Genomic DNA, 13870 nt, shown 5'->3' on the forward strand with positions numbered 1-13870 from the left:
CATAATCATACAGATCTTCTCTTTTCTTGGTTTGGATGACACTGAGCAGCTGTCAAAAATGTGCAAAAAATTCCAAAAGGTAAGGCCTTAAAATATTTTACTGGTAAATATTACACAGACTTTCAAAAGGAGAGAGAATGACTTAGAAAGTCTTTTTGTTTGTTTGTTTTCTCGGAGATGGAGTCTCACTCTGTCGCCCAGGCTGGAGTGCAATGGTGTGATCTCAGCTCACCGAAATCCACGCCTCCTGGGTTCAAGCAATTCTCCCGCCTCAGCTTCCAGAGTACTGGGATTACAGGCGTGTGCCACCACACTTGGCTAATTTTTCTTAAACAAACACTGTCTGCATCTGCCCTAACAGAGTGAGAGAGAAAGACGAAACGCTAGTTATGACAAGCAAATTAACCCACCCACTCTTAAAAAAAAATCAGGGCCAGGCATGGTGGCTTACACCTGTAATACCAGCAGTTTGGGAAGCCAAAGCGGGCAGATCGCGAGGTCAGGAGGTTGAGACCATCCCGGCTAACACTGTGAAACCCCATCTCTACTAAAAATACCAAAAAAAAAAAATGAACTGGGCGTGGTGGCGGATGTCTGTAATCGCAGCTACTCCGGAGGCTGAGGCAGGAGAATGAACCTGGGAGGTGGAGCTTGCAGTGAGCCGAGATCACGCTACTGCACTCCAGCCTGGGCAAAAGTGCGAGACTCCATCCCAAAAAGAAAAAAAGAATACTAAACACAATTCAGAAGGGCCACCCAGAGGGAGACAACAGTGTCACCACTACTTGCGCCACACACACAGGCTGTGCTCTTGTCTGTTGGTTCTACTTGACAAAGGAAAACTAGCTGTTTGTTTCATCAATGAACCACAGCTGCAGGTGGATTTCCATACCAGGATGAATGAAGACTCAGACATCACCTTCCGTTTCTAAGTGTACTTTGGCCGTTGTGTGGTCACAAACAGCATGAGAATGGGGCCTGGAAGCCTGAGGTGAAATCCAAAACTATGCCCTTTCAGGATAGCAAAGAATTTGACCTGAGCATCTTGGTGCTGGACAATAAGTACCAGGTAGTAATGGTCAGTGGCCGATGCTTGTAGAGCTTTGACCATCGAATCCCACCTGAGTCTGTGAAGATGGTGCAAGTGTGGAGAGATGTCTCCCTGACCAAAATGAGTGCAATTGAGGGTGATAACCAGGCTCCCTGTTGACAAGGAATCCCTGTTTCTGCATGACCATGGGATTCCCAGAGCCAGGTGACAGCGTAATTCCTCCTCACTTCAGCCCTTACTCTTGCTCATTAAAACCTCGCCAAACTTAAAAAAACAAAAGAAAAAAAACCACTGGATTTTAAAAACACATATGCCTATGCTTCTTCACAAAGGGAATATCTTACCTGTAAAATAAAGCCATATTCACACTGGAAAGTTGGTGATCATTAAGAATTTCTAGATTGCTTAAATAAAAATACCTTGCATTTATGAAGTTCTTTATGTTTCTCAGGCAGAAGATTGATAGCTGTTAAAACTGATGAGAGTCCATTATATTACCCTCTCTTCCTTGAATGTTTAAAATTTCTAGTAATAATGCATTAAAAAGGAAATTCAGCCGGGCGCGGTGGCTCAAGCCTGTAATCCCAGCACTTTGGGAGGCCGAGACGGGCAGATCACGAGGTCAGGAGATGGAGACCATCCTGGCTAACATGGTGAAACCCTGTCTCTACTAAAAAAATACAAAACACTAGCTGGTTGAGGTGGCAGGCACCTGTAGTCCCAGCTACTCGGGAGGCTGAGGCAGGAGAATGGCGGGAACCCGGGAGGCAGAGCTTGCAGTGAGCTAAGATCGCACCACTGCACTCCAGCCTGGGTGACAGAGCGAGACTCCATCTCAAAAAAGAAAAAAAAGAAAATTCATCTCAGATAGATGGGGATTTATTTTCCCAGTTGGTTTATCTATCAGTGGATGAGTTGAATACCTTTTACTAATAGCATAAGATAATGTTGGACAATTCTATTCCAGTTTTTAATTTTATTAATATAATTTCTGAAAAATCTTGTTCACATAGGAAAAAGGAACAGAGGAGTTTTATTATATTAACACCACTTAATTCTTTAATTTCTGGCTGGGCGTTGTGGCTCATGCCTGTAATCCCAGCACTTTGGGAGGCTGAGGCAGGCTAATCACTTGAGGTCAGGAGTTCACCACCAGCCTGGCCAACATGGTGAAACCCTGTCTCTACTAAAAATACAAAAAAATCATCTGGGCATGGTGGCACACGCCTGTAATCCCAGCTACTGGGGAGGCTGAGGCAGGAGAATCGCTTAAACAGGGGAGACGGAGGTTGCAATGAGCCAAGATTGTGCCACTGCATTCCCGCCTGGGTGACATAGTGAGACTCTATCTCAAAAAAAAAATTTCTTTCAAGTTATATTGCAAAATGTTCAGTTATCTATAATCAGTATTACTTCTGTTAGTCTACCATCTCATAATTCTTTCAATTTTATTGAAAGCTAACGATGAGGAACCACTTGACTTCTAAAAGGATTTGTTATTCAATCACTAAAGTCATCCAGTTTCTCTATTTCTGAGAATTAAATATAAAAGGTTTCCCAGGACTTAGCAGCTAACTATGAACTACACCTGTTGCTTTTCCACTCTTAGAAACAGCTCAATCTGACATACTCAGAAAGGTTTGGGGGGAGAATCAAAGCAGTGATTTCAGCACATCTTTGTCAGTGCAATATTTTTATGAAGTGTTCAGTGCATATTTGCCAAAGTCTTGGATTGCAGATTTAATTCATCCAATTTCTGGAAATTGCAGTAAAGTCAAGATTAAAATTATATAGAGCAAATAGTCTGTTTCTCATTACCTAATTTAAATAATAGAATATAATGTTTAGCTGAATGTGTGAGTTATTGATGAGGCCAGCAGTGTGATAATGGAAGTTCTGTTTCTTCAGTAAATATGTGTATGAATATATAAAGCCCTAGCATTGGGCTTTTGGGAATGAGAAGATTGGTTTTTAAAATTATAATTTTGTTTTACAACATGACCAAGTGTTTTACATGTATTTAATAAAATATTAAAGTATATACTGCTGAAAACTAACTGCATTTAGCATTTAGTTTATAACTTTTTTAACTAATGGAAGGTGGAAATAATTTTTTTTTTTTGAGACAGGGTCTTACTCTGTTGCCCAGGATGGAGTGCAGTGGCGCAGTCTCGGCTCACTGCAACCTCTGCCTCCCAGGTTCAAATAATCCTCACACCTCAGCCTCCCAAGCAGCTGGGACTACAGGCGTGCACCACCACGCCTGGCTAATTTTTTTGTATTTTTAGTAGAGACGGGGTTTCCCCATGTTGGCTGGGCTGGTCTTGAACTCCTGACCTTAGATGATACACCCACCTCGGCCTCCCAAAGTGCTAGGATTAACAGGCGTGACCCACCATGCCTGGCCAGAAATAAAATATTTAATTGGATAAAGAATGACTGCAACTGGGAAACATTTTATAGAAACAGGTTTTAACTATCTTAATGATTACTGCACACTTTATCAGGGTGAAACCACATAAAAATTTACCCTTAGGTTTTATAGGATGTATTTTGGAAACGGCCCCATTAGCAAGTTGCTTAAACTTTGACATATTATGTGTTCATTGTTCATTCTGCATCTGTGAGAGAGTCATGTTTATGGAGCTGGGGTCTCACTGTGTTGCCCAGGCTGGAGGCCAGTGACTCGTGCACTGCAGCCTCAAACTCCTGGCCTCAAGCAGTCCTCCCACCTCAGCCTCTCAAGTAGATGTTTTTGCCTTTCTGAAAATCATACTTTAAGCCTCTCCCCTTACCTGTTTGCTCAAACTGTCTCGCAAATACTGTATTCTTACTGGATCCTGATACTCATCCTATGACGTAGTATTCTTTATTGGTCAGAGTTCTTGTTACTGTAAATCAGTATAAAATAATGGCATCTGATTATGTTCAGTGTGCTAGCACTAAGTGCTCTGAACACTTCATGCAGTCTTATGCCAAAACAAGCTGATAAGGGGGGTACTACCGTTCTACTGCATGCGAATGCATGAGAAAGTAGCTTGCCCAAGTTCACATTCAAGTTTGTGCACACACAGAAAGTAATAGAGGCAGATTCTAATGTAGGTTGGTCTGACTTGACAGCCAAAGGTCTCAGCCACTGTGCTTGTCATTCCCAGGAGAAAGTATGTTCTCAACCAGCATTAAAGCTGCAGGTCTCTGGCTTTGCCAGTGCCTTACCTCAGCTTTAGTGATGGCAGGTGGTGGAAGTCCTTGCTCGTACAGGGAGCCTGGCTGCACACCGGGTACACAATGTTGGGCAGTAGAGACGCCACGGGCTGTCTCTGCAGTTCTGCAACCACAAGTGGTATCCAGGGCCAGGCTGGTTTCTGTGCTCATCGCTCCTGCTTGTTTTTCTTCAACCAGTAGAGCAGGTGACCGTAGTTCTTGGGCAGTCTGCTTGAAGCAAAGTGCCCTCTACTGCTCCTTTCATGAGTGCAGCAGGATTGATTGAGGCTGGCTTTGCACCTGCATGGTAAACCGGCCATGTGAGAACTCAGCTGCACTGCCGGCCGGCACCAGGCTCCCGGTTGCCTTTCACTCGCTCACTGGTGCTCAGCTAGTGTTGACTGAGTGCCTGTGATGCAGCAGTCAGTGCCCATCTGCCACCCTTGGCAGCTGTGTGGACCTAGACTGCCCTTCAGCAAAGCCTGCTGCTCTGCCTGAGAGGAAAGGAAGAGCCCCACGCCCACCAGCAAAGGCTTCTGGGGATCCTCTCCTCCCTCCAAAACTGGGGCTAGTGAATGTTAAGACCTTGTCTCTAAAAAAAAAAACTTTAAGAAAATATTAATGGGCTTGATTCTAATTTTTATATTTGATTTTTTTTTTCAGTCCTATTTTTTAAAAAGTCTGAAACTTGGAAATAAGGCAAAAAAGGAGTGATTGCATGGCTGTGTCATGTCTGACAAGCTAGGATTATTTAACGGTTGACCCACATTTGTGCCCACACTGTGACATTACATGTTTACTTACAGATTTTTGTCCAGTAGAGATGTGAGTGATTTCTGTATGATGGCCTTAAAGGTGGCAGTTGTGCTGCCCTGTAGGATCTTAACCACTTTTGTTTCTAACTGGCCATTTGACTCCATTTTTTCCAGTAGCTGCACATACTCAGCTTTATGAACTTTCTGAACTAGCTTTATCCTCCTCTGGATTTCTTCATGAATGAGTTAAATAAATCCTCTGAGATTGAGACCATCCTGGCCAACATGGTGAAACCCTGTCTCTACCAAAAATACAAAAAATAGCCGGGCGTGGTGGCGGGCGCCGGTAGTCCCAGCTACTCGTGAGGCTGAGGCAGGAGAATTGCTTGAACCCGGGAGGTGGAGGTTGCAGTGAGTAGAGATAGCACCACTGCACTCCAGCCTGGCAACAGAGCACGACTCTGTCTCAAAAAAATACAAAATAAATCCTCTGATACGTGTTCACTTTATATTTGTGTGAGTCATGTGTTTAACTCTTGAGAACTATACTTGGACATTCCCCAAAGCCCAACAACAGAGTTACTCACCCAGGAGGAATTCCATTTTGTCATACTTCCCATTAAGTAACTTATTTTAGTTCCCATTATTTTGCATTATTATAAGTTAAGTAGAAATAGCAGAATAATTAATCCTTTTTATTTTGAAGTAGCTAAGTTGATTGTATTAGATCTATATTATAAGCTGGACTGCTTTTATTATTTCTCTTACAGGAAGCATTTCACAATTTCTAATTTTTATTATGTTCCTTGTAATACATACTAATGCAGCAATTTGAATGGAAAAATTAAGTCTGAATTTCTGACAGAAAGCCAGTCTGATTTTGGCTGCTTCATTTGACAACATGATTCTGTGTAGGTTTTGAATATGTGCAGACACTCAGCACTGTTATTCTTCATACACAGATGACAAATGACAAAGTCCAGTGCCATCTCAGCTCCTGAGTTTGGGGTTCCTCCTCAAAGACTGTCAAGCTGCCACTTTCTACTGCAGTTGTAGTTCACCTGCCTCTACCCATTCCCTGATTCAGGTCTGGCCCTTGGAACATAGTATAACATGCTGAGAAAACATCTAAATAAACTGTTGAGAAGTATATGTTCAATAGATCCTTAAGGGAAATTTTGAAAGTCCAGAAGGGTCTGGTTTTAGTACAGGATTTTATGAGAGTTTTTTCTGCTTCCTTTGGTTACTTTCAAGTTTAGGGCAATATACTGGGAACCTTTCAAAAGGCCAAATTGGGAGTTTATTTGCATTATTCATCTTGAACTATTTAATATTGTATAACTACAATAGCTTTTTTTAAAACATGATTTTAATTCAGCATAATAGCAGAGGGTGTTTTGGTGTTTTGTTATTTCATTGTTATTTACAGAAGAAATATCAATCAAAAAGACCCAGAGTTATTGCCCCATCATAGTCTAGATTCCGGCTTCCAAGAGTTGCCTTATGCTCGAGTTTTGTTCAGCCTTCAGTTGGGATAGGTCTTGGGATCATCAACTCATTCTGACACTTCAGGAAAAAACAACCGAAGCAGCCATTCAAAGTAGGTCCTGCAGCCACAATGAACCTGTTTCATATTAAGAGTCAGGATCTCAGAAAGTTCTCAATCAGTATATCTTTGCTATTCAGAGAAAATAAAAGATCCTCTCATTTCTGCATTTAACATTACAGTTTACAAAGTGTTTTCATTGGCATTTTTAAAAGCTTGTGACTAGGTGGATACTTTTTAAAGCTATTAAATTTAATGAATCAATTTTGCTGCAAAAACAAAACTTAGAAAAATCCTAAAATATTTGATACTGATATTTGAATCCTAGAAATCAGAATTATTACAGAAATTAACACAGGATCCTAAATTTTGCATGAAAGGAAGGTAGAACAATGACAGAGGAAAACAGAGTGGAGCCTGCACTGAGTTCCCACGGGAACCCAGACGCCGTGGAGCAGGAACTTGAGGTAAGGGCCTGTGTGTTCTCTGGTAGCAGGTTCTAGCTGGCATTCTGGAACACAGAGAATCTTCAACAGGGACTCTTGTCCTTGTGCAGCACCACCTCAGTGCTGACCACTTAGGCCTATTGTGCCTAAGTGGACTTTAAAGGACCAAACAAAAGAGAGAAAGAAAATAGGGAGGATTCTGGGAAGATGGCAAAGTAGGAATTTAATGTAAATGTTTTGAAACTCTGGAGTCTACTGAACTGAAGACTTGTAACTTCCAGGGGAAGTGTTGGATGATAAATTGCTGTGAATTACAGTCAATTTCAGCTCTCAGCACAGCAGTGACTGCCCATCCGCCACCACTAGTTCCATGACAGGCAGTGAACTTGAAGACAGGACAATTGAAATTACTGTCTCTGAGGAACAGAAAGGAAAAGATTGAAGTGAACAGAGCTGTTGATGAAACAACGCTCTGTAAAATATTTAAAGAGGTTTATCGTTCCTGGAGCAGCTTGTACGTAGCTTACAGGAGCCAGGGTGGGCAGAAAGAACACTGTCCTCCAAATATTGGGAATCTGTGCTCTGATTGCTGATTGCTGCTTCCGAGCAGAGAGGTGCAAATAAAGAGGTGGGGAGTCATTATATTGCACCTTCCACCATTGTTATAAGCTCCTCCTCTTCTAGCCAGAATGACTTCCAGGGAAGTTAAGGGGCTGGCACCCCCTTTCTCCCCTGTCATGGTTTTCTTTTTCTCCTTTTGGGAGCCAGACATTGGAGATTAGGACATTCAGAAACAACTTTATACATGGAGAAAATTATTAGAAAGTGACAATGCATACTCAGGGGAAGGCACAGGTTTCGAAAGGACCTGAGGAGACCTCAAGTCTATACCTCAGGCCGATCCCCAGGCACAGAGGCAGCCTACAACAATGCAAAACCAAAAACAAAAATCAGCATAACCTGGGGAATGGGAGAATCTGATTCCAGAGTTGCCACATTATTATATTCAAAAGACCAGTTTCTTTTTTTTTTTTTTGAGACAGAGTCTAGCTCTGTCACCCAGACTGGAGTGCAGTGGCATGATCTCGGCTCACTGCAACCTCTGCCTCCCAGATTCAAGCAGTTCTCCTGCCTCAGCCTCCCGAATAACTGGGATTACAGGTGCCTGCCACTATGCCCAGCTAATTTTTGTATTTTTAGTAGAGACGGGGTTTCACTGTGTTGGCCAGGCTGGTCTCGAACTCCTGACCTCATGATCTGCCCACCTCGGCCTTCCAAAGTGCTGGAATTACAAGCATGAGCTACCGCGCCTAGCCTCAAATGAACAGTTTTCAACCAAAAAAATCACAAGGCATATGAACAAAAAAGAAACTGTGGCCCATTCCAAGGAAAAAAATAACAGAAACTGTCCCTAAAAAAGATCTGATGGCTGGTGTTCTCAAGAAAGACTTTAACATAACTGTCTTCAAGATGCTGAAAGGACTAAAAGGAGGTGTGGAGAATGTCAAGAAAATGATGTATGAAGAAAATAGCAATACCACTAAGGAGATCGGAAACCGCAGAGAAATTCTGGAACTGAAAATTGTAATAACTGAAATGAAAAAAAAAATCACTAGAGGGATATTCAAAGGCAAATGTGAACAGGTAGAAGAAAGAATCAGTGAACTTGAAGATAGGATAATTGAAATTATTGTCTCTGAGGAACACAAAAAGATTAAGGTGACAGAGCTGTCAATGAAGAGTCAGGCTCCATAAAATATTTAAAGAGGTTTATTCCAAACCAAATATGAGTGACCAAGACCTGGAGGCACAGTCTCAAGAGGTACTGAGAATATGTTCCCAATGTGGTTGGGTTACAGCTTGGTTTTTATATGTTTCAGGGAGACATACATCAATCAATACCTGTGGGGTATACATTGGTATGTGGGATATACATTGGTCAAGAAAGGCAGGACGGGGGCTTACAAGTCATGGATGAGTTCAAAGGTTTTCTGATTGGCAATTGGTTGAAAAAGTTAAGTTATTGCCTAAAGACCTGGAATCAATAGAAAGGAGTGTCTGGGTCTGGATAAGGGGCTGTGGATATTAGGGTTCTTATTATGTACATGAAGCCTCATGGTTGGCCACCCTTAGAGACAATAGATGGCAAATGTTTTTCCTTATTCCTTAAAAGGTGCTAATCTCTCAGTTAATCTCTTCATGATTGAGAGGTCCTGGGAGGGGAAAAGATCTAGTTGTGTTAATAGAGAGTCTGTACAGATGCAGTTGTTCCCGCACAAAAATGACTTTGCAATCTTTTTCAAAATATGACCAAAGGAAAAAAAAAAACCCTATATTTTTGGGTAAAATATTTTTATTTCCTTCTTTTTTTTTTTTTTTTTTTTTTTTGAGATGGAGTCTCGCTCTGTCGCCCAAGCTGGAGTTCAGTGGCCAGATCTCAGCTCACTGCAAGCTCCGCCTGCCGGGTTCCCGCCATTCTCCTGCCTCAGCCTCCCAAGTAGCTGGGACTACAGGCGCCCGCCACCTCACCTGGCTAGTTTTTTGTGTTTTTTTTTAGTAGAGATGGGGTTTCACCGTGTTAGCTAAGATGGTCTTGATCTCCTGACCTCGTGATCCGCCCGTCTCGGCCTCCCAAAGTGCTGGGATTACAGACTTGAGCCACTGCACCCGGCCTTTTATTTCCTTCTTTATCTGTAATGTAATGTTGTACCAGAGTCAGGTTGGAAAGTAAACCTGTATAGGCCAGGCCCGGTGGCTCACACCTGTAATCCCAACACTTTGGTAGGCCAAGGCAAGCAGATCACAAGGTCAGGAGTTCGAGACCACCCTGGCCAACATAGTGAAATCCCATCTCTACTAAAAATACTAAAAATTAGCTGAGTGTGGTTGTGGGTGCCTGTAATCCCAGCTACTCAGGAGGCTGAGGCAGGAGAATCACTTGAACCCACAAGGCAGAGGTTGCAGTGAGCCGAGATCGCACCATTGCACTCCAGCCCAGGTGACAGTGTGAGACTTCATCTCAAAAAAAAAAAAGAAAAGAAAAGTAAACCAGTATATATAGAATTAAATAAAACTCCTCTGAGGAAATTTTATGGCTTGTGGGGCGTGACTCCCTTGCCCCTTAGATAGGAAGAAAGGGCAAGAGAAGAAAAAGATCAGAGTTTAGTCCTAAGAGCTTAAAGGACCTGTGGAACATCATCAGGTGGACCAACATAGGCATTGTGGGAGTGCCAGAGGAGAACAGAGAGAAAAAGGGGTAGAGAGAATATTTGAAAAAATAATAGTTTCGTTATCTAATTTGATGAAGACATGAATGTGAGCATCCAAGAAGCTCCAAGAACTTCAAATAAGATGAAGTTACGGAGATCCACACCAAGACATTGTACTCAGACTCTCAAAAGCCAGAGATAGAATCTTGAAAGCAGCAAAAGAGAAGTGATTGACATACAAGCAATCCTCAATAAGCTTATCTTTGGATTTCTCATTAGCAACTGTACAAGCCAAAAGGCAGTGGGTCAATATAGTCAAAGTGCTAAAAGAAAAAATAACTGTCAACCAAGAATCCTATATCCAGCAAAACAATCCTATATCCAGCAAAACTTTCATTCAAAAATGGGGAAGATGGCCAGGCGTGGTGGCTCACGCCTGTAATCCCAGCACTTTGGGAGGCTGAGGTGGGTGGATCACGAGGTCAGGAGATCGAGACCATCCTGGCTAACACAGTGAAACCCCGTCTCTACTAAAAAATACAAAAAAACTAGCCAGGCGAGGTGGTGGGCGCCTGTAGTCCCAGCTACTCGGGAGGCTGAGGCAGGGGAATGGCGTAAACCCGGGAGGCGGAGCTTGCGGTGAGCTGAGATCCGGCCACTGCACTACAGCCTGGGCGACAGACAGAGACTCCATCTCAAAAAAAAAAAAAAAAAAAAAAAAAACAAAGAGCAAAATGACAGAAGTCCCTCCTTATAGTAATTAAATGTAAGCAGGTTAAATATTCTAACTAAAATATACGGATTGGCAGAATGGGTAAAAAATGATTTAACTATATGCTGTCTTCAAAACATTCACTTTAGATCCAAAGACAAATAGATTGAAAGTGAAAGGATGGGAAAAGATATTTCACGCAAATAGTAACCAGAAGAGAGCAGGGGTGGCTATACTAATATCAGACAAAATAGATTTTAAAAAAGGTTATAAGAGACAAAGAACAGGGCGTGGGCGCGGTGGCTCACACCTGTAATCCCAGCACTTTGGGAGGCAGAGGCGGGCAGATCACGAGGTCAGGAGTCCAAGACCAGCCTGGCCAACATGGTGAAACCCCATTTCTACTAAAAATACAAAAAGTAGCCAGGCGTGGTGGCACGTGCCTGTAGTCCCAGCTACTCAGGAGGCTGAGGCAGGAGAATCACTTGAACTGGGAGGCAGAGGTTGCAGTGAGCCAAGACCAGGCCACTGCACTCCAGCCTGGGTGACAGAGCGAGACTCTGTCTCAAAAAAAAAAAGACAACAAAGTTATATATTAATAACAGTTTCAATGTGGCAAGAATGTATAATGATTATAAACATTTACACACCTAATGGCAGACCATAAAACTATATGAAGCATAAAATGACAGAATTGAAAGGCGAAAGACAGTTTTACAATAATAAATGTCAGTATCACCCTCTCAGTTATCAGAACAAGTAGAGAGAGATAAGTAAGAAATTAGAGGCGAGGACTTAACACAATAAACCAACTAGATCTGAAAGACACAGAACACTTACCCAACAATAGCAGCATACACATTTTCAAGTGCACATGGAACATTTTCCAGAATACATCATATGTTAGACCACAAATTAAGTCTTGGTAGATTTAAAAAGATAAATATCATGCAATGTGTCATCTCAGACCACAATGGAGGAAGTTAGAAATGCTTAACAAAATTATGATGGGGCTGGATATGGTGGCTCATACTTGTAATCCCAGCACTTTGGAGGCTGAGATGGGCAGATAACTTGAGGTCAGGAGTTTGAGACCAGCCTGGCCAACATGGTGAAACCCCGTGTCTACTAAAAATACGAAAATTAGCTGGGTGTGGTGATGCACGCCTGTAGTCCCAGCTACTTGGGAGGCTGAGGTGGGACAGTCGCTTGAACCTGGGAAACAGACGTTGCAGTGAGCCAAGATCACACCACTGCACTCCAGCCTGGGTAACAGAGTGAGATTCCATCTCAAAAAACAAAAAAGTGGGAAAAATCAAAAATTTTTGAAAATATAAACAAGACACTCAGAAAAAAGAACAATAGATCAAGAAAAGAAATCACAAGGAAAATTAAAAAATACCGAGATGATTGAAAATGTAAATACAGTATAGCAACTTTTGTGATGCAGCAAAAGCAATTTAGCTAAAGGGGGAGTTTATAGCTACAAATACATCAAAAACTAAGAAAATCTCAAATTAACAACCTAACTTTACAACTTAATGAACTATAAAAAGAAAAACTAAATCCAAAGCTGGCAAAAGGAAGGAAATAATAAAGATTAAAGCCAAGATAAATGAAATAGAAAATAGAAAACGATAGAGAAAATCAATGAAACCCAAAATTGGTTCTTTGAAAATGTCAAAGCATTATTCACAATATCTTGAATAGGTAAGCAAGCCAAGTGTCCATCAACAGGTGAGTGGATAAGCAAAATGTGGCATATCCATACAATGGGATAGTATTCAGTGTTAAAAAGGAAGGAAATTCCACAATGTGCTACAACATGGATGAACCTTGAGAATGTTCTGCTAAGTAAAATAAGTCAGTCACAAGACAAATACTGTATGATTCCACTTTCACAAGTGGTCAAACTCAGAGACACAGAAAGTAGGATGGTGACTGCCAGGAAGTAGAAGGTGGAGGGGACCCGGGAGTTAACATGTAATGCATACAGTTTGTGTTTCAAGATGAAAGAGTTACAGACATGGATGGTGGTGTTATGAATATACTTACTACCACTGAACTGTACACATAAAGATAGTTAAGACGGTAAATTCTACGGATTTTATTTTTATTTAATTATTTTTTTGAGACAGAGTCTCACTCTGTCGCCCAGACTGGAGTGCAGTGGTGCGATCTCGCTGTAACCTCCGTCTCCCAGGTTCTATGGGATTCTCCTGCCTCAGCGTCCCGAGTAGCTGGGGTTACAGGCGCCCGCCACCACGCCTGGCTAATACTGTATTTTTAGTAGAGACGAGATTTCACCAGGTTGGACAGGCTGGTCTCGAACCCTGACCTCAGATGATTCACCCGCCTCGGACTCTCAAAGTGATGGGATTACAAGTGTGAGCCACCGTGCCCGGCCATTCTATAGTTTATTTTTACCACACTCACAAAAAAGAAATTCGCAACAAGCAAAACTTAAGGGTACAAAGGTAGAGAGCAGTGTGAGCTAATTTCAGTCTTTCAAAGCATACAGACTGATAGCATCAGCATTTGAGGTGCGTGCATTTTAATTAGAATTGTGGTAGTAACATTCATAAAACTGAAAACAAAAAACGAAGAAGATAACTTCCGGGAATGGGGACTTTCAGTGCAGGCGTGGTGATGAGAAAAGCAATATTTACTGTCATCCAACAACTTTGTCTTGTACTTTTGTCACAGGTATCACGCCAGTAATGTCCCTGAGAATGTATGGGGCAGGTCCAGCTCTTTTTTTCCTAATAAATTCATTCACACAACAATCAAAAAAGCAAGAAAAAGAAGAGAGAGCCGCACGGCGGCGGCAGGCCGGGGCCGTTCCGAGGGCCCGGCGGGAGGCCACAGGCCAGACGCAGCTGAACCCTCCCGGAGCCAGCGCCCGGGCGCGCGCGGGAAGCGCAGGCGGAGTGGGCACGTGCGGCAC

This window comes from Macaca mulatta, chromosome 17 (assembly GCF_049350105.2).
Source record: "Macaca mulatta isolate MMU2019108-1 chromosome 17, T2T-MMU8v2.0, whole genome shotgun sequence".
NCBI classification, from domain to species: Eukaryota; Metazoa; Chordata; class Mammalia; order Primates; family Cercopithecidae; genus Macaca; species Macaca mulatta.